This window comes from Dermacentor variabilis, chromosome 10, assembly GCF_050947875.1.
Source record: "Dermacentor variabilis isolate Ectoservices chromosome 10, ASM5094787v1, whole genome shotgun sequence".
Classification (NCBI taxonomy): domain Eukaryota; kingdom Metazoa; phylum Arthropoda; class Arachnida; order Ixodida; family Ixodidae; genus Dermacentor; species Dermacentor variabilis.
The window spans coordinates 113625965-113650434 of NC_134577.1; the positions used below are offsets into that span (position 1 = coordinate 113625965).

At 49.7% G+C, this 24470-nt stretch overlaps 16 non-coding genes and 22 pseudogenes across 16 annotated transcripts; all 38 read right to left on the reverse strand.

Annotated features, from left to right (window-relative positions):
- Positions 1-292: 292 nt before the first annotated feature.
- On the reverse strand, positions 293-411 carry LOC142561070 (5S ribosomal RNA). The gene has a single exon (XR_012823600.1). It is a non-coding gene; the product is annotated as a 5S ribosomal RNA (ribosomal RNA).
- Positions 412-937: 526 nt separating this feature from the next.
- LOC142561990 (5S ribosomal RNA) lies at positions 938-1056 on the reverse strand (annotated as a pseudogene).
- Positions 1057-1581: 525 nt separating this feature from the next.
- Positions 1582-1700, reverse strand: LOC142562164 (5S ribosomal RNA; annotated as a pseudogene).
- Positions 1701-2225: 525 nt separating this feature from the next.
- Positions 2226-2344, reverse strand: LOC142562917 (5S ribosomal RNA). Its single transcript, XR_012824227.1, has one exon. It is a non-coding gene; the product is annotated as a 5S ribosomal RNA (ribosomal RNA).
- Positions 2345-2873: 529 nt separating this feature from the next.
- On the reverse strand, positions 2874-2992 carry LOC142562416 (5S ribosomal RNA; annotated as a pseudogene).
- A 527-nt stretch (positions 2993-3519) lies between these two features.
- LOC142561690 (5S ribosomal RNA) lies at positions 3520-3638 on the reverse strand (annotated as a pseudogene).
- Positions 3639-4163: 525 nt separating this feature from the next.
- LOC142562918 (5S ribosomal RNA) lies at positions 4164-4282 on the reverse strand. The gene has a single exon (XR_012824228.1). It is a non-coding gene; the product is annotated as a 5S ribosomal RNA (ribosomal RNA).
- Positions 4283-4811: 529 nt separating this feature from the next.
- Positions 4812-4930, reverse strand: LOC142561974 (5S ribosomal RNA; annotated as a pseudogene).
- Positions 4931-5456: 526 nt separating this feature from the next.
- LOC142562919 (5S ribosomal RNA) lies at positions 5457-5575 on the reverse strand. The gene has a single exon (XR_012824229.1). It is a non-coding gene; the product is annotated as a 5S ribosomal RNA (ribosomal RNA).
- Positions 5576-6104: 529 nt separating this feature from the next.
- LOC142561975 (5S ribosomal RNA) lies at positions 6105-6223 on the reverse strand (annotated as a pseudogene).
- Positions 6224-6749: 526 nt separating this feature from the next.
- LOC142561467 (5S ribosomal RNA) lies at positions 6750-6868 on the reverse strand (annotated as a pseudogene).
- A 526-nt stretch (positions 6869-7394) lies between these two features.
- LOC142561188 (5S ribosomal RNA) lies at positions 7395-7513 on the reverse strand. The gene has a single exon (XR_012823714.1). It is a non-coding gene; the product is annotated as a 5S ribosomal RNA (ribosomal RNA).
- A 524-nt stretch (positions 7514-8037) lies between these two features.
- Positions 8038-8156, reverse strand: LOC142561108 (5S ribosomal RNA). The gene has a single exon (XR_012823637.1). It is a non-coding gene; the product is annotated as a 5S ribosomal RNA (ribosomal RNA).
- Positions 8157-8682: 526 nt separating this feature from the next.
- LOC142562202 (5S ribosomal RNA) lies at positions 8683-8801 on the reverse strand (annotated as a pseudogene).
- Positions 8802-9328: 527 nt separating this feature from the next.
- Positions 9329-9447, reverse strand: LOC142561960 (5S ribosomal RNA; annotated as a pseudogene).
- Positions 9448-9973: 526 nt separating this feature from the next.
- LOC142561199 (5S ribosomal RNA) lies at positions 9974-10092 on the reverse strand. The gene has a single exon (XR_012823725.1). It is a non-coding gene; the product is annotated as a 5S ribosomal RNA (ribosomal RNA).
- A 526-nt stretch (positions 10093-10618) lies between these two features.
- LOC142561858 (5S ribosomal RNA) lies at positions 10619-10737 on the reverse strand (annotated as a pseudogene).
- Positions 10738-11264: 527 nt separating this feature from the next.
- Positions 11265-11383, reverse strand: LOC142562203 (5S ribosomal RNA; annotated as a pseudogene).
- A 526-nt stretch (positions 11384-11909) lies between these two features.
- On the reverse strand, positions 11910-12028 carry LOC142561158 (5S ribosomal RNA). The gene has a single exon (XR_012823685.1). It is a non-coding gene; the product is annotated as a 5S ribosomal RNA (ribosomal RNA).
- A 525-nt stretch (positions 12029-12553) lies between these two features.
- LOC142561006 (5S ribosomal RNA) lies at positions 12554-12672 on the reverse strand. The gene has a single exon (XR_012823538.1). It is a non-coding gene; the product is annotated as a 5S ribosomal RNA (ribosomal RNA).
- Positions 12673-13199: 527 nt separating this feature from the next.
- LOC142561007 (5S ribosomal RNA) lies at positions 13200-13318 on the reverse strand. Its single transcript, XR_012823539.1, has one exon. It is a non-coding gene; the product is annotated as a 5S ribosomal RNA (ribosomal RNA).
- A 529-nt stretch (positions 13319-13847) lies between these two features.
- LOC142562165 (5S ribosomal RNA) lies at positions 13848-13966 on the reverse strand (annotated as a pseudogene).
- A 525-nt stretch (positions 13967-14491) lies between these two features.
- On the reverse strand, positions 14492-14610 carry LOC142562262 (5S ribosomal RNA; annotated as a pseudogene).
- A 525-nt stretch (positions 14611-15135) lies between these two features.
- On the reverse strand, positions 15136-15254 carry LOC142562920 (5S ribosomal RNA). Its single transcript, XR_012824230.1, has one exon. It is a non-coding gene; the product is annotated as a 5S ribosomal RNA (ribosomal RNA).
- Positions 15255-15784: 530 nt separating this feature from the next.
- LOC142562468 (5S ribosomal RNA) lies at positions 15785-15903 on the reverse strand (annotated as a pseudogene).
- A 527-nt stretch (positions 15904-16430) lies between these two features.
- Positions 16431-16549, reverse strand: LOC142561008 (5S ribosomal RNA). The gene has a single exon (XR_012823540.1). It is a non-coding gene; the product is annotated as a 5S ribosomal RNA (ribosomal RNA).
- Positions 16550-17078: 529 nt separating this feature from the next.
- Positions 17079-17197, reverse strand: LOC142561628 (5S ribosomal RNA; annotated as a pseudogene).
- A 526-nt stretch (positions 17198-17723) lies between these two features.
- LOC142562204 (5S ribosomal RNA) lies at positions 17724-17842 on the reverse strand (annotated as a pseudogene).
- Positions 17843-18368: 526 nt separating this feature from the next.
- Positions 18369-18487, reverse strand: LOC142562038 (5S ribosomal RNA; annotated as a pseudogene).
- Positions 18488-19014: 527 nt separating this feature from the next.
- Positions 19015-19133, reverse strand: LOC142560974 (5S ribosomal RNA). Its single transcript, XR_012823508.1, has one exon. It is a non-coding gene; the product is annotated as a 5S ribosomal RNA (ribosomal RNA).
- A 529-nt stretch (positions 19134-19662) lies between these two features.
- On the reverse strand, positions 19663-19781 carry LOC142561071 (5S ribosomal RNA). The gene has a single exon (XR_012823601.1). It is a non-coding gene; the product is annotated as a 5S ribosomal RNA (ribosomal RNA).
- Positions 19782-20307: 526 nt separating this feature from the next.
- On the reverse strand, positions 20308-20426 carry LOC142561574 (5S ribosomal RNA; annotated as a pseudogene).
- Positions 20427-20954: 528 nt separating this feature from the next.
- On the reverse strand, positions 20955-21073 carry LOC142562090 (5S ribosomal RNA; annotated as a pseudogene).
- A 527-nt stretch (positions 21074-21600) lies between these two features.
- LOC142561669 (5S ribosomal RNA) lies at positions 21601-21719 on the reverse strand (annotated as a pseudogene).
- Positions 21720-22248: 529 nt separating this feature from the next.
- Positions 22249-22367, reverse strand: LOC142561221 (5S ribosomal RNA). The gene has a single exon (XR_012823745.1). It is a non-coding gene; the product is annotated as a 5S ribosomal RNA (ribosomal RNA).
- Positions 22368-22892: 525 nt separating this feature from the next.
- Positions 22893-23011, reverse strand: LOC142562167 (5S ribosomal RNA; annotated as a pseudogene).
- A 524-nt stretch (positions 23012-23535) lies between these two features.
- On the reverse strand, positions 23536-23654 carry LOC142561048 (5S ribosomal RNA). Its single transcript, XR_012823579.1, has one exon. It is a non-coding gene; the product is annotated as a 5S ribosomal RNA (ribosomal RNA).
- A 525-nt stretch (positions 23655-24179) lies between these two features.
- Positions 24180-24298, reverse strand: LOC142561691 (5S ribosomal RNA; annotated as a pseudogene).
- Positions 24299-24470: the final 172 nt, after the last annotated feature.

Below are 24470 nucleotides of genomic sequence, written 5' to 3' on the forward strand. Positions count from 1 at the left end.
TTTATTGATGCGTTGTCATTGAGCTGTATGGGTGTGTGATAAGTAAGCGGTTAGAAGCTTGTGCGACTAAATTTTGCATCATTACGTATACCGCTTACCACCGTCATCATTCCGCGTACAATATCGTGTAGTGGCCTGAATATTGTTGGTGTTACACTTCGGCGTTGGCTCTACCAGCAGGCTCCAGTTGAACGTAAGTTACAGTAAATGCAACCACCCACACGTTGTGCAAATGAATAAAAAATAAAACAAGACGTCACAGAAGCACGCAATAAAATAGCAAAAAGAACGGTGCCATCAGCACTCGGTGTTCCCAGGTGGCCTCCCTCCCAAGTACTGACCGAGCCCAATGCTGCTTAGCTTCGGGGATCGGACGAGAACCGGCGTATTCAGCATGGTATGGCCGATGGCGAGAATGTGCTGTTTACGACTGCACCTGTATCGTGCTGCTATGTTGTGCAGTCGCCAAATGTATTGCTATAGCATACAGCACGTACGCGGCAGTCTTTCCGTGAACAATACACGCACGCGTCGTGTACGTTGATCACTCAGTTTGTGGTTGTTCGCTGCATGCGTGCGTGCTAGTGCTCACAAAAACAAGAGGGCGAGCGCCACATTTTGCGCACGTTGCAGCCCACAATGTGCCACTTTATTGATGCGTTGTCATTGAGCTGTATGCGGGTGTGATAACTAAGCGGTTAGAAGCTTGTGCGACTAAATTTTGCATCATTACGTATACCGCTTACCACCGTCATCATTCCGCGTACAATATCGTGTAGTGGCCTGAATATTGTTAGTGTTACACTTCGGCGTTGGCTCTACCAGCTGGCTCCAGTTGAACGTAAGTTACAGTAAATGCAACCACCCACAGGTTGTGCAAATGAAAAAAAAAACAGGACGTCACAGAAGCACGCAATAAAAAAAGCAAAAAGAACGGTGCCATCAGCACTCAGTGTTCCCAGGTGGTCTCCCTCCCAAGTACTGACCGAGCCCAATGCTGCTTAGCTTCGGGGATTTGACGAGAACCGGCGTATTCAGCATGGTATGGCCGATGGCGAGAATGTGCTGTTTACGACTGCACCTGTATCGTACTGCTATGTTGTGCAGTCGCCGAATGTATTGCTACAGCATACAGCACGTACGCGGCAGTCTTTCCGTGAACAATACACGCACGCGTCGTGTACGTTGATCACTCCGTTTGTGGTTGTTCGCTGCATGCGTGCGTGCTAGTGCTCACAAAAACAAGAGGGCGAGCGCCACATTTTGCGCGCGTTGCAGCTCACAAGGTGCCACTTTATTGATGCGTTGTCATTGAGCTGTATGCGGGTGTGATAAGTAAGCGGTTAGAAGCTTGTGCGACTAAATTTTGCATCATTACGTATACCGCTTACCACCGTCATCATTCCGCGTACAATATGGTGTAGTGGCCTGAATATTGTTGGTGTTACACTTCGGCGTTGGCTCTACCAGCAGGCTCCAGTTGAACGTAAGTTACAGTAAATGCAACCACCCACATGTTGTGCAAATGAAAAAAAAAACAAGACGTCACAGAAGCACGCAATAAAAAAGCAAAAAGAACGGTGATATCAGCACTCGGTGTTCCCAGGTGGTCTCCCTCCCAAGTACTGACCGAGCCCAATGCGGCTTAGCTTCGGAGATCGGACGTGAACCGGCGTATTCAGCATGGTATGGCCGATGGCGAGAATGTGCTGTTTACGACTGCACCTGTATCGTGCTGCAATGTTGTACAGTCGACGAATGTATTGCTACAGCATACAGCACGTACGCGGCAGTCTTTCCGTGAACAATACACGCACGCGTCGTGTACGTTGATCACTCCGTTTGTGGTTGTTCGCTGCATGCGTGCGTGCTAGTGCTCACAAAAACAAGAGGGCGAGCGCCACATTTTGCGCGCGTTGCAGCCCACAAGGTGCCACTTTATTGATGCGTTGTCATTGAGCTGTATGCGGGTGTGATAAGTAAGCGGTTAGAAGCTTGTGCGGCTAAATTTTGCATCATTACGTATACCGCTTACCACCGTCATCATTCCGCGTACAATATGGTGTAGTGGCCTGAATATTGTTGGTGTTACACTTCGGCGTTGGCTCTACCAGCAGGCTCCAGTTGAACGTAAGTTACAGTAAATGCAACCACCCACACGTTGTGCAAATGAAAAAAAAAACAAGACGTCACAGAAGCACGCTATAAAAAAGCAAAAAGAACGGTGCCATCAGCACTCGGTGTTCCCAGGTGGTCTCCCTCCCAAGTACTGACCGAGCCCAATGCTGCTTAGCTGCGGGGATCGGACGAGAACCGGCGTATTCAGCATGGTATGGCCGATGGCGAGAATGTGCTGTTTACGACTGCACCTGTATCTTGCTGCTATGTTGTGCAGTCGCCGAATGTATTGCAACAGCATACAGCACGTACGCGGCAGTCTTTCCGTGAACAATACACGCACGCGTCGTGTACGTTGATCACTCCGTTTGTGGTTGTTCGCTGCATGCGTGCGTGCTAGTGCTCACAAAAACAAGAGGGCGAGCGCCACATTTTGCGCGCGTTGCAGCCCACAATGTGCCACTTTATTGATGCGTTGTCATTGAGCTGTATGCGTGTGTGATAAGTAAGCGGTTAGAAGCTTGTGCGACTAAATTTTGCATCATTACGTATACCGCTTACCACCGTCATCATTCCGCGTACAATATCGTGTAGTGGCCTGAATATTGTTGGTGTTACACTTCGGCGTTGGCTCTACCAGCAGGCTCCAGTTGAACGTAAGTTACAGTAAATGCAACCACCCACACGTTGTGCAAATGAATAAAAAATAAAACAAGACGTCACAGAAGCACGCAATAAAATAGCAAAAAGAACGGTGCCATCAGCACTCGGTGTTCCCAGGTGGCCTCCCTCCCAAGTACTGACCGAGCACAATGCTGCTTAGCTTCGGGGATCGGACGAGAACCGGCGTATTCAGCATGGTATGGGCGATGGCGAGAATGTGCTGTTTACGACTGCACCTGTATCGTGCTGCTATGTTGTGCAGTCGCCAAATGTATTGCTACAGCATACAGCACGTACGCGGCAGTCTTTCCGTGAACAATACACGCACGCGTCGTGTACGTTGATCACTCCGTTTGTGGTTGTTCGCTGTATGCGTGCGTGCTAGTGCTCACAAAAACAAGAGGGCGAGCGCCACATTTTGCGCACGTTGCAGCCCACAAGGTGCCACTTTATTGATGCGTTGTCATTGAGCTGTATGCGGGTGTGATAACTAAGCGGTTAGAAGCTTGTGCGACTAAATTTTGCATCATTACGTATACCGCTTACCACCGTCATCATTCCGCGTACAATATCGTGTAGTGGCCTGAATATTGTTAGTGTTACACTTCGGCGTTGGCTCTACCAGCAGCCTCCAGTTGAACGTAAGTTACAGTAAATGCAACCACCCACACGTTGTGCAAATGAAAAAAAAAAACCAAGACGTCACAGAAGCACGCAATAAAAAAGCAAAAAGAACGGTGATATCAGCACTCGGTGTTCCCAGGTGGTCTCCCTCCCAAGTACTGACCGAGCCCAATGCTGCTTAGCTTCGGAGATCGGACGTGAACCGGCGTATTCAGCATGGTATGGCCGATGGCGAGAATGTGCTGTTTACGACTGCACCTGTATCGTGCTGCAATGTTGTACAGTCGACGAATGTATTGCTACAGCATACAGCACGTACGCGGCAGTCTTTCCGTGAACAATACACGCACGCGTCGTGTACGTTGATCACTCCGTTTGTGGTTGTTCGCTGCATGCGTGCGTGCTAGTGCTCACAAAAACAAGAGGGCGAGCGCCACATTTTGCGCGCGTTGCAGCCCACAAGGTGCCACTTTATTGATGCGTTGTCATTGAGCTGTATGCGGGTGTGATAAGTAAGCGGTTAGAAGCTTGTGCGGCTTAATTTTGCATCATTACGTATACCGCTTACCACCGTCATCATTCCGCGTACAATATGGTGTAGTGGCCTGAATATTGTTGGTGTTACACTTCGGCGTTGGCTCTACCAGCAGGCTCCAGTTGAACGTAAGTTACAGTAAATGCAACCACCCACACGTTGTGCAAATGAAAAAAAAAACAAGACGTCACAGAAGCACGCTATAAAAAAGCAAAAAGAACGGTGCCATCAGCACTCGGTGTTCCCAGGTGGTCTCCCTCCCAAGTACTGACCGAGCCCAATGCTGCTTAGCTGCGGGGATCGGACGAGAACCGGCGTATTCAGCATGGTATGGCCGATGGCGAGAATGTGCTGTTTACGACTGCACCTGTATCTTGCTGCTATGTTGTGCAGTCGCCGAATGTATTGCAACAGCATACAGCACGTACGCGGCAGTCTTTCCGTGAACAATACACGCACGCGTCGTGTACGTTGATCACTCCGTTTGTGGTTGTTCGCTGCATGCGCGCGTGCTAGTGCTCACAAAAACAAGAGGGCGAGCGCCACATTTTGCGCGCGTTGCAGCCCACAAGGTGCCATTTTATTGATGCGTTGTCATTGAGCTGTATGCGTGTGTGATAAGTAAGCGGTTAGAAGCTTGTGCGACTAAATTTTGCATCATTACGTATACCGCTTACCACCGTCATCATTCCGCGTACAATATCGTGTAGTGGCCTGAATATTGTTGGTGTTACACTTCGGCGTTGGCTCTACCAGCAGGCTCCAGTTGAACGTAAGTTACAGTAAATGCAACCACCCACACGTTGTGCAAATGAATAAAAAATAAAACAAGACGTCACAGAAGCACGCAATACAATAGCAAAAAGAACGGTGCCATCAGCACTCGGTGTTCCCAGGTGGCCTCCCTCCCAAGTACTGACCGAGCACAATGCTGCTTAGCTTCGGGGATCGGACGAGAACCGGCGTATTCAGCATGGTATGGCCGATGGCGAGAATGTGCTGTTTACGACTGCACCTGTATCGTGCTGCTATGTTGTGCAGTCGCCAAATGTATTGCTACAGCATACAGCACGTACGCGGCAGTCTTTCCGTGAACAATACACGCACGCGTCGTGTACGTTGATCACTCCGTTTGTGGTTGTTCGCTGCATGCGTGCGTGCTAGTGCTCACAAAAACAAGAGGGCGAGCGCCACATTTTGCGCACGTTGCAGCCCACAAGGTGTCACTTTATTGATGCGTTGTCATTGAGCTGTATGCGGGTGTGATAACTAAGCGGTTAGAAGCTTGTGCGACTAAATTTTGCATCATTACGTATACCGCTTACCACCGTCATCATTCCGCGTACAATATCGTGTAGTGGCCTGAATATTGTTAGTGTTACACTTCGGCGTTGGCTCTACGAGCTGGCTCCAGTTGAACGTAAGTTACAGTAAATGCAACCACCCACAGGTTGTGCAAATGGAAAAAAAAACAGGACGTCACAGAAGCACGCAATAAAAAAAGCAAAAAGAACGGTGCCATCAGCACTCGGTGTTCCCAGGTGGTCTCCCTCCCAAGTACTGACCGAGCCCAATGCTGCTTAGCTGCGGGGATCGGACGAGAACCGGCGTATTCAGCATGGTATGGCCGATGGCGAGAATGTGCTGTTTACGACTGCACCTGTATCTTGCTGCTATGTTGTGCAGTCGCCGAATGTATTGCAACAGCATACAGCACGTACGCGGCAGTCTTTCCGTGAACAATACACGCACGCGTCGTGTACGTTGATCACTCCGTTTGTGGTTGTTCGCTGCATGCGCGCGTGCTAGTGCTCACAAAAACAAGAGGGCGAGCGCCACATTTTGCGCGCGTTGCAGCCCACAAGGTGCCATTTTATTGATGCGTTGTCATTGAGCTGTATGCGTGTGTGATAAGTAAGCGGTTAGAAGCTTGTGCGACTAAATTTTGCATCATTACGTATACCGCTTACCACCGTCATCATTCCGCGTACAATATCGTGTAGTGGCCTGAATATTGTTGGTGTTACACTTCGGCGTTGGCTCTACCAGCAGGCTCCAATTGAACGTAAGTTACAGTAAATGCAACCACCCACACGTTGTGCAAATGAATAAAAAATAAAACAAGACGTCACAGAAGCACGCAATAAAATAGCAAAAAGAACGGTGCCATCAGCACTCGGTGTTCCCAGGTGGCCTCCCTCCCAAGTACTGACCGAGCACAATGCTGCTTAGCTTCGGGGATCGGACGAGAACCGGCGTATTCAGCATGGTATGGCCGATGGCGAGAATGTGCTGTTTACGACTGCACCTGTATCGTGCTGCTATGTTGTGCAGTCGCCAAATGTATTGCTACAGCATACAGCACGTACGCGGCAGTCTTTCCGTGAACAATACACGCACGCGTCGTGTACGTTGATCACTCCGTTTGTGGTTGTTCGCTGCATGCGTGCGTGCTAGTGCTCACAAAAACAAGAGGGCGAGCGCCACATTTTGCGCACGTTGCAGCCCACAAGGTGTCACTTTATTGATGCGTTGTCATTGAGCTGTATGCGGGTGTGATAACTAAGCGGTTAGAAGCTTGTGCGACTAAATTTTGCATCATTACGTATACCGCTTACCACCGTCATCATTCCGCGTACAATATCGTGTAGTGGCCTGAATATTGTTAGTGTTACACTTCGGCGTTGGCTCTACGAGCTGGCTCCAGTTGAACGTAAGTTACAGTAAATGCAACCACCCACAGGTTGTGCAAATGAAAAAAAAAACAGGACGTCACAGAAGCACGCAATAAAAAAAGCAAAAAGAACGGTGCCATCAGCACTCGGTGTTCCCAGGTGGTCTCCCTCCCAAGTACTGACCGAGCCCAATGCAGCTTAGCTTCGGGGATCGGAGGAGATCCGGCGTATTCAGCATGGTATGGCCGATGGCGAGAATGTGCTGTTTACGACTGCACCCGTATCTTGCTGCTATGTTGTGCAGTCGCCGAATGTATTGCTACAGCATACAGCACGTACGCGGCAGTCTTTCCGTGAACAATACACGCACGCGTCGTGTACGTTGATCACTCCGTTTGTGGTTGTTCGCTGCATGCGTGCGTGCTAGTGCTCACAAAAACAAGAGGGCGAGCGCCACATTTTGCGCGCGTTGCAGCCCACAAGGTGCCAATTTATTGATCCGTTGTCATTGAGCTGTATGCGTGTGTGATAAGTAAGCGGTTAGAAGCTTGTGCGACTAAATTTTGCATCATTACGTATACCGCTTACCACCGTCATCATTCCGCGTACAATATCGTGTAGTGGCCTGAATATTGTTGGTGTTACACTTCGGCGTTGGCTCTACCAGCAGGCTCCAGTTGAACGTAAGTTACAGTAAATGCAACCACCCACACGTTGTGCAAATGAAAAAAAAATACAAGACGTCACAGAAGCACGCAATAAAAAAGGAAAAAGAACGGTGCCATCAGCACTCGGTGTTCCCAGGTGGTCTCCCTCCCAAGTACTGACCGAGCCCAATGCTGCTTAGCTTCGGGGATCGGACGAGAACCGGCGTATTCAGCATGGTATGGCCGATGGCGAGAATGTGCTGTTTACGACTGCACCTGTATCGTGCTGCTATGTTGTGCAGTCGCCAAATGTATTGCTACAGCATACAGCACGTACGCGGCAGTCTTTCCGTGAACAATACACGCACGCGTCGTGTACGTTGATCACTCCGTTTGTGGGTGTTCGCTGCATGCGTGCGTGCTAGTGCTCACAAAAACAAGAGGGCGAGCGCCACATCTTGCGCACGTTGCAGCCCACAAGGTGCCACTTTATTGATGCGTTGTCATTGAGCTGTATGGGGGTGTGATAACTAAGCGGTTAGAAGCTTGTGCGACTAAATTTTGCATCATTACGTATACCGCTTACCACCGTCATCATTCCGCGTACAATATCGTGTAGTGGCCTGAATATTGTTAGTGTTACACTTCGGCGTTGGCTCTACCAGCTGGCTCCAGTTGAACGTAAGTTACAGTAAATGCAACCACCCACAGGTTGTGCAAATGGAAAAAAAACAGGACGTCACAGAAGCACGCAATAAAAAAAGCAAAAGAACGGTGCCATCAGCACTCAGTGTTCCCAGGTGGTCTCCCTCCCAAGTACTGACCGAGCCCAATGCTGCTTAGCTTCGGGGATCGGACGAGAACCGGCGTATTCAGCATGGTATGGCCGATGGCGAGAATGTGCTGTTTACGACTGCACCTGTATCGTACTGCTATGTTGTGCAGTCGCCGAATGTATTGCTACAGCATACAGCACGTACGCGGCAGTCTTTCCGTGAACAATACACGCACGCGTCGTGTACGTTGATCACTCCGTTTGTGGTTGTTCGCTGCATGCGTGCGTGCTAGTGCTCACAAAAACAAGAGGGCGAGCGCCACATTTTGCGCGCGTTGAAGCTCACAAGGTGCCACTTTATTGATGCGTTGTCATTGAGCTGTATGCGGGTGTGATAAGTAAGCGGTTAGAAGCTTGTGCGACTAAATTTTGCATCATTACGCATACCGCTTACCACCGTCATCATTCCGCGTACAATATCGTGTGGTGGCCTGAATATTGTTGGTGTTACACTTCGGCGTTGGCTCTACCAGCAGGCTCCAGTTGAACGTAAGTTACAGTAAATGCAACCACCCACACGTTGTGCAAATGAAAAAAAAAAACCAAGACCTCACAGAAGCACGCAATAAAAAGCAAAAAGAACGGTGCCATCAGCACTCGGTGTTCCCAGGTGGTCTCCCTCCCAAGTACTGACCGAGCCCAATGCAGCTTAGCTTCGGGGATCGGACGAGAAGCGGCGTATTCAGCATGGTATGGCCGATGGCGAGAATGTGCTGTTTACGACTGCACCTGTATCGTACTGCTATGTTGTGCAGTCGCCGAATGTATTGCTACAGCATACAGCACGTACGCGGCAGTCTTTCCGGGAACAATACACGCACGCGTCGTGTACGTTGATCACTCCGTTTGTGGTTGTTCGCTGCATGCGTGCGTGCTAGTGCTCACAAAAACAAGAGGGCGAGCGCCACATTTTGCGCGCGTTGCAGCTCACAAGGTGCCACTTTATTGATGCGTTGTCATTGAGCTGTATGCGGGTGTGATAAGTAAGCGGTTAGAAGCTTGTGCGACTAAATTTTGCATCATTACGCATACCGCTTACCACCGTCATCATTCCGCGTACAATATCGTGTGGTGGCCTGAATATTGTTGGTGTTACACTTCGGGGTTGGCTCTACCAGCAGGCTCCAGTTGAACGTAAGTTACAGTAAATGCAACCACCCACACGTTGTGCAAATGAAAAAAAAAAACCAAGACGTCACGGAAGCACGCAATAAAAAAGCAAAAAGAACGGTGCCATCAGCACTCGCTGTTCCCAGGTGGTCTCCCTCCCAAGTACTGACCGAGCCCAATGCAGCTTAGCTTCGGGGATCGGACGAGAACCGGCGTATTCAGCATGGTATGGCCGATGACGAGAATGTGCTGTTTACGACTGCACCTGTATCGTACTGCTATGTTGTGCAGTCGCCGAATGTATTGCTACAGCATACAGCACGTACGCGGGAGTCTTTCCGTGAACAATACACGCACGCGTCGTGTACGTTGATCACTCCGTTTGTGGTTGTTCGCTGCATGCGTGCGTGCTAGTGCTCACAAAAACAAGAGGGCGAGCGCCACATTTTGCGCGCGTTGCAGCCCACAAGGTGCCATTTTATTGATCCGTTGTCATTGAGCTGTATGCGTGTGTGATAAGTAAGCGGTTAGAAGCTTGTGCGGCTAAATTTTGCATCATTACGTATACCGCTTACCACCGTCATCATTCCGCGTACAGTATCGTGTAGTGGCCTGAATATTGTTGGTGTTACACTTCGGCGTTGGCTCTACCAGCAGGCTCCAGTTGAACGTAAGTTACAGTAAATGCAACCACCCACACGTTGTGCAAATGAAAAAAAAATACAAGACGTCACAGAAGCACGCTATAAAAAAGGAAAAAGAACGGTGCCATCAGCACTCGGTGTTCCCAGGTGGTCTCCCTCCCAAGTACTGACCGAGCCCAATGCTGCTTAGCTTCGGGGATCGGACGAGAACCGGCGTATTCAGCATGGTATGGCCGATGGCGAGAATGTGCTGTTTACGACTGCACCTGTATCGTGCTGCTATGTTGTGCAGTCGCCAAATGTATTGCTACAGCATACAGCACGTACGCGGCAGTCTTTCCGTGAACAATACACGCACGCGTCGTGTACGTTGATCACTCCGTTTGTGGTTGTTCGCTGCATGCGTGCGTGCTAGTGCTCACAAAAACAAGAGGGCGAGCGCCACATTTTGCGCACGTTGCAGCCCACAAGGTGCCACTTTATTGATGCGTTGTCATTGAGCTGTATGGGGGTGTGATAACTAAGCGGTTAGAAGCTTGTGCGACTAAATTTTGCATCATTACGTATACCGCTTACCACCGTCATCATTCCGCGTACAATATCGTGTAGTGGCCTGAATATTGTTAGTGTTACACTTCGGCGTTGGCTCTACCAGCAGGCTCCAGTTGAACGTAAGTTACAGTAAATGCAACCACCCACAGGTTGTGCAAATGGAAAAAAAAACAGGACGTCACAGAAGCACGCAATAAAAAAAGCAAAAAGAACGGTGCCATCAGCACTCAGTGTTCCCAGGTGGTCTCCCTCCCAAGTACTGACCGAGCCCAATGCTGCTTAGCTTCGGGGATCGGACGAGAACCGTCGTATTCAGCATGGTATGGCTGATGGCGAGAATGTGCTGTTTACGACTGCACCTGTATCGTACTGCTATGTTGTGCAGTCGCCGAATGTATTGCTACAGCATACAGCACGTACGCGGCAGTCTTTCCGTGAACAATACACGCACGCGTCGTGTACGTTGATCACTCCGTTTGTGGTTGTTCGCTGCATGCGTGCGTGCTAGTGCTCACTAAAACAAGAGGGCGAGCGCCACATTTTGCGCGCGTTGCAGCTCACAAGGTGCCACTTTATTGATGCGTTGTCATTGAGCTGTATGCGGGTGTGATAAGTAAGCGGTTAGAAGCTTGTGCGACTAAATTTTGCATCATTACGCATACCGCTTACCACCGTCATCATTCCGCGTACAATATCGTGTGGTGGCCTGAATATTGTTGGTGTTACACTTCGGCGTTGGCTCTACCAGCAGGCTCCAGTTGAACGTAAGTTACAGTAAATGCAGCCACCCACACGTTGTGCAAATGAAAAAAAAAAACCAAGACGTCACAGAAGCACGCAATAAAAAAGCAAAAAGAACGGTGCCATCAGCACTCGGTGTTCCCAGGTGGTCTCCCTCCCAAGTACTGACCGAGCCCAATGCAGCTTAGCTTCGGGGATCGGACGAGAAGCGGCGTATTCAGCATGGTATGGCCGATGGCGAGAATGTGCTGTTTACGACTGCACCTGTATCGTACTGCTATGTTGTGCAGTCGCCGAATGTATTGCTACAGCATACAGCACGTACGCGGCAGTCTTTCCGTGAACAATACACGCACGCGTCGTGTACGTTGATCACTCCGTTTGTGGTTGTTCGCTGCGTGCGTGCGTGCTAGTGCTCACAAAAACAAGAGGGCGAGCGCCACATTTTGCGCGCGTTGCAGCTCACAAGGTGCCACTTTATTGATGCGTTGTCATTGAGCTGTATGCGGGTGTGATAAGTAAGCGGTTAGAAGCTTGTGCGACTAAATTTTGCATCATTACGCATACCGCTTACCACCGTCATCATTCCGCGTACAATATCGTGTGGTGGCCTGAATATTGTTGGTGTTACACTTCGGCGTTGGCTCTACCAGCAGGCTCCAGTTGAACGTAAGTTACAGTAAATGCAACCACCCACACGTTGTGCAAATGAAAAAAAAAACCAAGACGTCACGGAAGCACGCAATAAAAAAGCAAAAAGAACGGTGCCATCAGCACTCGGTGTTCCCAGGTGGTCTCCCTCCCAAGTACTGACCGAGCCCAATGCAGCTTAGCTTCGGGGATCGGACGAGAACCGGCGTATTCAGCATGGTATGGCCGATGGCGAGAATGTGCTGTTTACGACTGCACCTGTATCGTACTGCTATGTTGTGCAGTCGCCGAATGTATTGCTACAGCATACAGCACGTACGCGGGAGTCTTTCCGTGAACAATACACGCACGCGTCGTGTACGTTGATCACTCCGTTTGTGGTTGTTCGCTGCATGCGTGCGTGCTAGCGCTCACAAAAACAAGAGGGCGAGCGCCACATTTTGCGCGCGTTGCAGCCCACAAGGCGCCACTTTATTGATGCGTTGTCATTGAGCTGTATGCGGGTGTGATAAGTAAGCGGTTAGAAGCTTGTGCGACTAAATTTTGCATCATTACGTATACCGCTTACCACCGTCATCATTCCGCGTACAATATCGTGTAGTGGCCTGAATATTGTTAGTGTTACACTTCGGCGTTGGCTCTACGAGCTGGCTCCAGTTGAACGTAAGTTACAGTAAATGCAACCACCCACAGGTTGTGCAAATGGAAAAAAAACAGGACGTCACAGAAGCACGCAATAAAAAAAGCAAAAAGAACGGTGCCATCAGCACTCGGTGTTCCCAGGTGGTCTCCCTCCCAAGTACTGACCGAGCCCAATGCAGCTTAGCTTCGGGGATCGGACGAGATCCGGCGTATTCAGCATGGTATGGCCGATGGCGAGAATGTGCTGTTTACGACTGCACCTGTATCTTGCTGCTATGTTGTGCAGTCGCCGAATGTATTGCTACAGCATACAGCACGTACGCGGCAGTCTTTCCGTGAACAATACACGCACGCGTCGTGTACGTTGATCACTCCGTTTGTGGTTGTTCGCTGCATGCGTGCGTGCTAGTGCTCACAAAAACAAGAGGGCGAGCGCCACATTTTGCGCGCGTTGCAGCCCACAAGGTGCCATTTTATTGATGCGTTGTCATTGAGCTGTATGCGTGTGTGATAAGTACGCGGTTAGAAGCTTGTGCGACTAAATTTTGCATCATTACGTATACCGCTTACCACCGTCATCATTCCGCGTACAATATCGTGTAGTGGCCTGAATATTGTTGGTGTTACACTTCGGCGTTGGCTCTACGAGCTGGCTCCAGTTGAACGTAAGTTACAGTAAATGCAACCACCCACAGGTTGTGCAAATGGAAAAAAAAAACAGGACGTCACAGAAGCACGCAATAAAAAAAGCAAAAAGAACGGTGCCATCAGCACTCGGTGTTCCCAGGTGGTCTCCCTCCCAAGTACTGACCGAGCCCAATGCAGCTTAGCTTCGGGGATCGGACGAGATCCGGCGTATTCAGCATGGTATGGCCGATGGCGAGAATGTGCTGTTTACGACTGCACCTGTATCTTGCTGCTATGTTGTGCAGTCGCCGAATGTATTGCTACAGCATACAGCACGTACGCGGCAGTCTTTCCGTGAACAATACACGCACGCGTCGTGTACGTTGATCACTCCGTTTGTGGTTGTTCGCTGCATGCGTGCGTGCTAGTGCTCACAAAAACAAGAGGGCGAGCGCCACATTTTGCGCGCGTTGCAGCCCACAAGGTGCCATTTTATTGATGCGTTGTCATTGAGCTGTATGCGTGTGTGATAAGTAAGCGGTTAGAAGCTTGTGCGACTAAATTTTGCATCATTACGTATACCGCTTACCACCGTCATCATTCCGCGTACAATATCGTGTAGTGGCCTGAATATTGTTGGTGTTACACTTCGGCGTTGGCTCTACCAGCAGGCTCGAGTTGAACGTAAGTTACAGTAAATGCAACCACCCACACGTTGTGCAAATGAATAAAAAATAAAACAAGACGTCACAGAAGCACGCAATAAAATAGCAAAAAGAACGGTGCCATCAGCACTCGGTGTTCCCAGGTGGCCTCCCTCCCAAGTACTGACCGAGCCCAATGCTGCTTAGCTTCGGGGATCGGACGAGAAGCGGCGTATTCAGCATGGTATGGCCGATGGCGAGAATGTGCTGTTTGCGACTGCACCTGTATCGTACTGCTATGTTGTGCAGTCGCCGAATGTATTGCTACAGCATACAGCACGTACGCGGCAGTCTTTCCGTGAACAATACACGCACGCGTCGTGTACGTTGATCACTCCGTTTGTGGTTGTTCGCTGCATGCGTGCGTGCTAGTGCTCACAAAAACAAGAGGGCGAGCGCCACATTTTGCGCGCGTTGCAGCCCACAAGGTGCCATTTTTTTTGATGCGTTGTCATTGAGCTGTATGCGTGTGTGATAAGTAAGCGGTTAGAAGCTTGTGCGACTAAATTTTGCATCATTACGTATACCGCTTACCACCGTCATCATTCAGCGTACAATATGGTGTAGTGGCCTGAATATTGTTGGTGTTACACTTCGGCGTTGGCTCTACCAGCAGGCTGCAGTTGAACGTAAGTTACAGTAAATGCAACCACCCACACGTTGTGCAAATGAAAAAAAAACAAGACGTCACAGAAGCACGCAATAAAAAAGCAAAAAGAACGGTGATATCAGCACTCGGTGTTCCCAGGTGGTCTCCCTCCCAAGTACTGACCGAGCCCAATGCTCCTTAGCTTCGGAGATCGGACGTGAACCGGCGTATTCAGCATGGTATGGCCGATGGCGAGAATGTGCTGTTTACGAGTGCACCTGTATCGTGCTGCAATGTTGTACAGTCGACGAATGTATTGCTACAGCATACAGCACGTACGCGGCAGTCTTTCCGTGAACAATACACGCACGCGTCGTGTACGTTGATCACTCCGTTTGTGGTTGTTCGCTGCATGCGTGCGTGCTAGTGCTCACAAAAACAAGAGGGCGAGCGCCACATTTTGCGCGCGTTGCAGCCCACAAGGTGCCACTTTATTGATGCGTTGTCATTGAGCTGTATGCGGGTGTGATAAGTAAGCGGTTAGAAGCTTGTGCGGCTAAATTTTGCATCATTACGTATACCGCTTACCACCGTCATCATTCCGCGTACAATATGGTGTAGTGGCCTGAATATTGTTGGTGTTACACTTCGGCGTTGGCTCTACCAGCAGGCTCCAGTTGAACGTAAGTTACAGTAAATGCAACCACCCACACGTTGTGCAAATGAAAAAAAAAACAAGACGTCACAGAAGCACGCTATAAAAAAGCAAAAAGAACGGTGCCATCAGCACTCGGTGTTCCCAGGTGGTCTCCCTCCCAAGTACTGACCGAGCCCAATGCTGCTTAGCTGCGGGGATCGGACGAGAACCGGCGTATTCAGCATGGTATGGCCGATGGCGAGAATGTGCTGTTTACGACTGCACCTGTATCTTGCTGCTATGTTGTGCAGTCGCCGAATGTATTGCTACAGCATACAGCACGTACGCGGCAGTCTTTCCGTGAACAATACACGCACGCGTCGTGTACGTTGATCACTCCGTTTGTGGTTGTTCGCTGCATGCGTGCGTGCTAGTGCTCACAAAAACAAGAGGGCGAGCGCCACATTTTGCGCGCGTTGCAGCCCACAAGGTGCCATTTTATTGATGCGTTGTCATTGAGCTGTATGCGTGTGTGATAAGTAAGCGGTTAGAAGCTTGTGCGACTAAATTTTGCATCATTACGTATACCGCTTACCACCGTCATCATTCCGCGTACAATATCGTGTAGTGGCCTGAATATTGTTGGTGTTACACTTCGGCGTTGGCTCTACCAGCAGGCTCCAGTTGAACGTAAGTTACAGTAAATGCAACCACCCACACGTTGTGCAAATGAATAAAAAAATAAAACAAGACGTCACAGAAGCACGCAATAAAATAGCAAAAAGAACGGTGCCATCAGCAGTCGGTGTTCCCAGGTGGCCTCCCTCCCAAGTACTGACCGAGCACAATGCTGCTTAGCTTCGGGGATCGGACGAGAACCGGCGTATTCAGCATGGTATGGCCGATGGCGAGAATGTGCTGTTTACGACTGCACCTGTATCGTGCTGCTATGTTGTGCAGTCGCCAAATGTATTGCTACAGCATACAGCACGTACGCGGCAGTCTTTCCGTGAACAATACACGCACGCGTCGTGTACGTTGATCACTCCGTTTGTGGTTGTTCGCTGCATGCGTGCGTGCTAGTGCTCACAAAAACAAGAGGACGAGCGCCACATTTTGCGCACGTTGCAGCCCACAAGGTGCCACTTTATTGATGCGTTGTCATTGAGCTGTATGCGGGTGTGATAACTAAGCGGTTAGAAGCTTGTGCGACTAAATTTTGCATCATTACGTATACCGCTTACCACCGTCATCATTCCGCGTACAATATCGTGTAGTGGCCTGAATATTGTTAGTGTTACACTTCGGCGTTGGCTCTACGAGCTGGCTCCAGTTGAACGTAAGTTACAGTAAATGCAACCACCCACAGGTTGTGCAAATGGAAAAAAAAAACAGGACGTCACAGAAGCACGCAATAAAAAAAGCAAAAAGAACGGTGCCATCAGCACTCGGTGTTCCCAGGTGGTCTCCCTCCCAAGTACTGACCGAGCCCAATGCAGCTTAGCTTCGGGGATCGGACGAGATCCGGCGTATTCAGCATGGTATGGCCGATGGCGAGAATGTGCTGTTTACGACTGCACCTGTATCTTGCTGCTATGTTGTGCAGTCGCCGAATGTATTGCTACAGCATACAGCACGTACGCGGCAGTCTTTCCGTGAACAATACACGCACGCGTCGTGTACGTTGATCACTCCGTTTGTGGTTGTTCGCTGCATGCGTGCGTGCTAGTGCTCACAAAAACAAGAGGGCGAGCGCCACATTTTGCGCGCGTTGCAGCCCACAAGGTGCCATTTTATTGATGCGTTGTCATTGAGCTGTATGCGTGTGTGATAAGTAAGCGGTTAGAAGCTTGTGCGACTAAATTTTGCATCATTACGTATACCGCTTACCACCGTCATCATTCCGCGTACAATATCGTGTAGTGGCCTGAATATTGTTGGTGTTACACTTCGGCGTTGGCTCTACCAGCAGGCTCCAGTTGAACGTAAGTTACAGTAAATGCAACCACCCACACGTTGTGCAAATGAATAAAAAATAAAACAAGACGTCACAGAAGCACGCAATAAAATAGCAAAAAGAACGGTGCCATCAGCACTCGGTGTTCCCAGGTGGCCTCCCTCCCAAATACTGACCGAGCCCAATGCTGCTTAGCTTCGGGGATCGGACGAGAACCGGCGTATTCAGCATGGTATGGCCGATGGCGAGAATGTGCTGTTTACGACTGCACCTGTATCGTGCTGCTATGTTGTGCAGTCGCCAAATGTATTGCTACAGCATACAGCACGTACGCGGCAGTCTTTCCGTGAACAATACACGCACGCGTCGTGTACGTTGATCACTCCGTTTGTGGTTGTTCGCTGCATGCGTGCGTGCTAGTGCTCACAAAAACAAGAGGGCGAGCGCCACATTTTGCGCACGTTGCAGCCCACAAGGTGCCACTTTATTGATGCGTTGTCATTGAGCTGTATGCGGGTGTGATAAGTAAGCGGTTAGAAGCTTGTGCGACTAAATTTTGCATCATTACGCATACCGCTTACCACCGTCATCATTCCGCGTACAATATCGTGTGGTGGCCTGAATATTGTTGGTGTTACACTTCGGCGTTGGCTCTACCAGCAGGCTCCAGTTGAACGTAAGTTACAGTAAATGCAACCACCCACACGTTGTGCAAATGAAAAAAAAAACCAAGACGTCACAGAAGCACGCAATAAAAAAGCAAAAAGAACGGTGCCATCAGCACTCGGTGTTCCCAGGTGGTCTCCCTCCCAAGTACTGACCGAGCCCAATGCAGCTTAGCTTCGGGGATCGGACGAGAAGCGGCGTATTCAGCATGGTATGGCCGATGGCGAGAATGTGCTGTTTACGACTGCACCTGTATCGTACTGCTATGTTGTGCAGTCGCCGAATGTATTGCTACAGCATACAGCACGTACGCGGCAGTCTTTCCGTGAACAATACACGCACGCGTCGTGTACGTTGATCACTCCGTTTGTGGTTGTTCGCTGCATGCGTGCGTGCTAGTGCTCACAAAAACAAAAGGGCGAGCGCCACATTTTGCGCGCGTTGCAGCTCACAAGGTGCCACTTTATTGATGAGTTGTCATTGAGCTGTATGCGGGTGTGATAAGTAAGCGGTTAGAAGCTTGTGCGACTAAATTTTGCATCATTACGCATACCGCTTACCACCGTCATCATTCCGCGTACAATATCGTGTGGTGGCCTGAATATTGTTGGTGTTACACTTCGGCGATGGCTCTACCAGCAGGCTCCAGTTGAACGTAAGTTACAGTAAATGCAACCACCCACACGTTGTGCAAATGAAAAAAAAAACCAAGACGTCACAGAAGCACGCAATAAAAAAGCAAAAAGAACGGTGCCATCAGCACTCGGTGTTCCCAGGTGGCCCCCCTCCCAAGTACTGACCGAGCACAATGCTGCTTAGCTTCGGGGATCGGACGAGAACCGGCGTATTCAGCATGGTATGGCCGATGGCGAGAATGTGCTGTTTACGACTGCACCTGTATCGTGCTGCTATGTTGTGCAGTCGCCAAATGTATTGCTACAGCATACAGCACGTACGCGGCAGTCTTTCCGTGAACAATACACGCACGCGTCGTGTACGTTGATCACTCCGTTTGTGGTTGTTCGCTGCATGCGTGCGTGCTAGTGCTCACAAAAACAAGAGGACGAGCGCCACATTTTGCGCACGTTGCAGCCCACAAGGTGCCACTTTACTGATGCGTTGTCATTGAGCTGTATGCGGGTGTGATAACTAAGCGGTTAGAAGCTTGTGCGACTAAATTTTGCATCATTACGTATACCGCTTACCACCGTCATCATTCCGCGTACAATATCGTGTAGTGGCCTGAATATTGTTAGTGTTACACTTCGGCGTTGGCTCTACGAGCTGGCTCCAGTTGAACGTAAGTTACAGTAAATGCAACCACCCACAGGTTGTGCAAATGGAAAAAAAAAACAGGACGTCACAGAAGCACGCAATAAAAAAAGCAAAAAGAACGGTGCCATCAGCACTCGGTTTTCCCAGGTGGTCTCCCTCCCAAGTACTGACCGAGCCCAATGCAGCTTAGCTTCGGGGATCGGACGAGATCCGGCGTATTCAGCATGGTATGGCCGATGGCGAGAATGTGCTGTTTACGACTGCACCTGTATCTTGCTGCTATGTTGTGCAGTCGCCGAATGTATTGCTACAGCATACAGCACGTACGCGGCAGTCTTTCCGTGAACAATACACGCACGCGTCGTGTACGTTGATCACTCCGTTTGTGGTTGTTCGCTGCATGCGTGCGTGCTAGTGCTCACAAAAACAAGAGGGCGAGCGCCACATTTTGCGCGCGTTGCAGCCCACAAGGTGCCATTTTATTGATGCGTTGTCATTGAGCTGTATGCGTGTGTGATAAGTAAGCGGTTAGAAGCTTGTGCGACTAAATTTTGCATCATTACGTATACCGCTTACCACCGTCATCATTCCGCGTACAATATCGTGTAGTGGCCTGAATATTGTTGGTGTTACACTTCGGCGTTGGCTCTACCAGCAGGCTCCAGTTGAACGTAAGTTACAGTAAATGCAACCACCCACACGTTGTGCAAATGAATAAAAAATAAAACAAGACGTCACAGAAGCACGCAATAAAATAGCAAAAAGAACGGTGCCATCAGCACTCGGTGTTCCCAGGTGGCCTCCCTCCCAAGTACTGACCGAGCCCAATGCTGCTTAGCTTCGGGGATCGGACGAGAACCGGCGTATTCAGCATGGTATGGCCGATGGCGAGAATGTGCTGTTTACGACTGCACCTGTATCGTGCTGCTATGTTGTGCAGTCGCCAAATGTATTGCTACAGCATACAGCACGTACGCGGCAGTCTTTCCGTGAACAATACACGCACGCGTCGTGTACGTTGATCACTCCGTTTGTGGTTGTTCGCTGCATGCGTGCGTGCTAGTGCTCACAAAAACAAGAGGGCGAGCGCCACATTTTGCTCACGTTGCAGCCCACAAGGTGCCACTTTATTGATGCGTTGTCATTGAGCTGTATGCGGGTGTGATAACTAAGCGGTTAGAAGCTTGTGCGACTAAATTTTGCATCATTACGTATACCGCTTACCACCGTCATCATTCCGCGTACAATATCGTGTAGTGGCCTGAATATTATTAGTGTTACACTTCGGCGTTGGCTCTACCAGCTGGCTCCAGTTGAACGTAAGTTACAGTAAATGCAACCACCCACAGGTTGTGCAAATGGAAAAAAAAACAGGACGTCACAGAAGCACGAAATAAAAAAAGCAAAAAGAACGGTGCCATCAGCACTCAGTGTTCCCAGGTGGTCTCCCTCCCAAGTACTGACCGAGCCCAATGCTGCTTAGCTTCGGGGATCGGACGAGAACCGGCGTATTCAGCATGGTGTGGCCGATGGCGAGAATGTGCTGTTTACGACTGCACCTGTATCGTACTGCTATGTTGTGCAGTCGCCGAATGTATTGCTACAGCATACAGCACGTACGCGGCAGTCTTTCCGTGAACAATACACGCACGCGTCGTGTACGTTGATCACTCCGTTTGTGGTTGTTCGCTGCATGCGTGCGTGCTAGTGCTCACAAAAACATGAGGGCGAGCGCCACATTTTGCGCGCGTTGGAGCTCACAAGGTGCCACTTTATTGATGCGTTGTCATTGAGCTGTATGCGGGTGTGATAAGTAAGCGGTTAGAAGCTTGTGCGACTAAATTTTGCATCATTACGCATACCGCTTACCACCGTCATCATTCCGCGTACAATATCGTGTGGTGGCCTGAATATTGTTGGTGTTACACTTCGGCGTTGGCTCTACCAGCAGGCTCCAGTTGAACGTAAGTTACAGTAAATGCAACCACCCACACGTTGTGCAAATGAAAAAAAAAAAACCAAGACGTCACAGAAGCACGCAATAAAAAAGCAAAAAGAACGGTGCCATCAGCACTCGGTGTTCCCAGGTGGTCTCCCTCCCAAGTACTGACCGAGCCCAATGCAGCTTAGCTTCGGGGATCGGATGAGAAGCGGCGTATTCAGCATGGTATGGCCGATGGCGAGAATGTGCTGTTTACGACTGCACCTGTATCGTACTGCTATGTTGTGCAGTCGCCGAATGTATTGCTACAGCATACAGCACGTACGCGGCAGTCTTTCCGTGAACAATACACGCACGCGTCGTGTACGTTGATCACTCCGTTTGTGGTTGTTCGCTGCATGCGTGCGTGCTAGTGCTCACAAAAACAAGAGGGCGAGCGCCACATTTTGCGCGCGTTGCAGCTCACAAGGTGCCACTTTATTGATGAGTTGTCATTGAGCTGTATGCGGGTGTGATAAGTAAGCGGTTAGAAGCTTGTGCGACTAAATTTTGCATCATTACGCATACCGCTTACCACCGTCATCATTCCGCGTACAATATCGTGTGGTGGCCTGAATATTGTTGGTGTTACACTTCGGCGATGGCTCTACCAGCAGGCTCCAGTTGAACGTAAGTTACAGTAAATGCAACCACCCACACGTTGTGCAAATGAAAAAAAAAAACCAAGACGTCACAGAAGCACGCAATAAAAAAGCAAAAAGAACGGTGCCATCAGCACTCGGTGTTCCAAGGTGGTCTCCCTCCCAAGTACTGACCGAGCCCAATGCAGCTTAGCTTCGGGGATCGGACGAGAACCGGCGTATTCAGCATGGTATGGCCGATGGCGAGAATGTGCTGTTTACGACTGCACCTGTATCGTACTGCTATGTTGTGCAGTCGCCGAATGTATTGCTACAGCATACAGCACGTACGCGGGAGTCTTTCCGTGAACAATACACGCACGCGTCGTGTACGTTGATCACTGGGTTTGTGGTTGTTCGCTGCATGCGTGCGTGCTAGCGCTCACAAAAACAAGAGGGCGAGCGCCACATTTTGCGCGCGTTGCAGCCCACAAGGTGCCACTTTATTGATGCGTTGTCATTTAGCTGTATGCGGGTGTGATAAGTAAGCGGTTAGAAGCTTGTGCGACTAAATTTTGCATCATTACGTATACCGCTTACCACCGTCATCATTCCGCGTACAATATCGTGTAGTGGCCTGAATATTGTTGGTATTACACTTCGGCGTTGGCTCTACCAGCAGGCTCCAGTTGAACGTAAGTTACAGTAAATGCAACCACCCACACGTTGTGCAAATGAATAAAAAATAAAACAAGACGTCACAGAAGCACGCAATAAAATAGCAAAAAGAACGGTGCCATCAGCACTCGGTGTTCCCAGGTGGCCTCCCTCCCAAGTACTGACCGAGCCCAATGCTGCTTAGCTTCGGGGATCAGACGAGAACCGGCGTATTCAGCATGGTATGGCCGATGGCGAGAATGTGCTGTTTACGACTGCACCTGTATCGTGCTGCTATGTTGTGCAGTCGCCAAATGTATTGCTACAGCATACAGCACGTACGCGGCAGTCTTTCCGTGAACAATACACGCACGCGTCGTGTACGTTGATCACTCCGTTTGTGGTTGTTCGCTGCATGCGTGCGTGCTAGTGCTCACAAAAACAAGAGGGCGAGCGCCACATTTTGCGCACGTTGCAGCCCACAAGGTGCCACTTTATTGATGCGTTGTCATTGAGCTGTATGCGGGTGTGATAACTAAGCGGTTAGAAGCTTGTGCGACTAAATTTTGTATCATTACGTATACCGCTTACCACCGTCATCATTCCGCGTACAATATCGTGTAGTGGCCTGAATATTGTTAGTGTTACACTTCGGCGTTGGCTCTACCAGCTGGCTCCAGTTGAACGTAAGTTACAGTAAATGCAACCACCCACACGTTGTGCAAATGGAAAAAAAAACAGGACGTCACAGAAGCACGCAATAAAAAAGCAAAAAGAACGGTGCCATCAGCACTCGGTGTTCCCAGGTGGCCTCCCTCCCAAGTACTGACCGAGCCCAATGCTGCTTAGCTTCGGGGATCGGACGAGAAGCGGCGTATTCAGCATGGTATGGCCGATGGCGAGAATGTGCTGTTTACGACTGCACCTGTATCTTGCTGCTATGTTGTGCAGTCGCCGAATGTATTGCTACAGCATACAGCACGTACGCGGCAGTCTTTCCGTGAACAATACACGCACGCGTCGTGTACGTTGATCACTCCGTTTGTGGTTGTTCGCTGCATGCGTGCGTGCTAGTGCTCACAAAAACAAGAGGGCGAGCGCCCCATTTTGCGCGCGTTGCAGCCCACAATGTGCCACTTTATTGATGCGTTGTCATTGAGCTGTATGCGGGTGTGATAAGTAAGCGGTTAGAAGGTTGTGCGACTAAATTTTCCATCATTACGTATACCGCTTACCACCGTCATCATTCCGCGTACAATATCGTGTAGTGGCCTGAATATTGTTGGTGTTACACTTCGGCATTGGCTCTACCAGCAGGCTCCAGTTGAACGTAAGTTACAGTAAATGCAACCACCCACACGTTGTGCAAATGAAAAAAAAACAAGACGTCACAGAAGCACGCAATAAAAAAGCAAAAAGAACGGTGCCATCAGCACTCGGTATTCCCAGGTGGTCTCCCTCCCAAGTACTGACCGAGCCCAATGCTGCTTAGCTTCGGGGATCGGACGAGAACCGGCGTATTCAGCATGGTATGGCCGATGGCGAGAATGTGCTGTTTACGACTGCACCTGTATCTTGCTGCTATGTTGTGCAGTCGCCGAATGTATTGCTACAGCATACAGCACGTACGCGGCAGTCTTTCCGTGAACAATACACGCACGCGTCGTGTACGTTGATCACTCCGTTTGTGGTTGTTCGCTGCATGCGTGCGTGCTAGTGCTCACAAAAACAAGAGGGCGAGCGCCACATTTTGCGCGCGTTGCAGCCCACAAGGTGCCATTTTATTGATGCGTTGTCATTGAGCTGTATGCGTGTGTGATAAGTAAGCGGTTAGAAGCTTGTGCGACTAAATTTTGCATCATTACGTATACCGCTTACCACCGTCATCATTCTGCGTACAATATGGTGTAGTGGCCTGAATATTGTTGGTGTTACACTTCGGCTTTGGCTCTACCAGCAGGCTCCAGTTGAACGTAAGTTACAGTAAATGCAACCACCCACACGTTGTGCAAATGAAAAAAAAAACAAGACGTCACAGAAGCACGCAATAAAAAAGCAAAAAGAACGGTGATATCAGCACTCGGTGTTCCCAGGTGGTCTCCCTCCCAAGTACTGACCGAGCCCAATGCTGCTTAGCTTCGGAGATCGGACGTGAACCGGCGTATTCAGCATGGTATGGCCGATGGCGAGAATGTGCTGTTTACGACTGCACCTGTATCGTGCTGCAATGTTGTACAGTCGACGAATGTATTGCTACAGCATACAGCACGTACGCGGCAGTCTTTCCGTGAACAATACACGCACGCGTCGTGTACGTTGATCGCTCCGTTTGTGGATGTTCGCTGCATGCGTGCGTGCT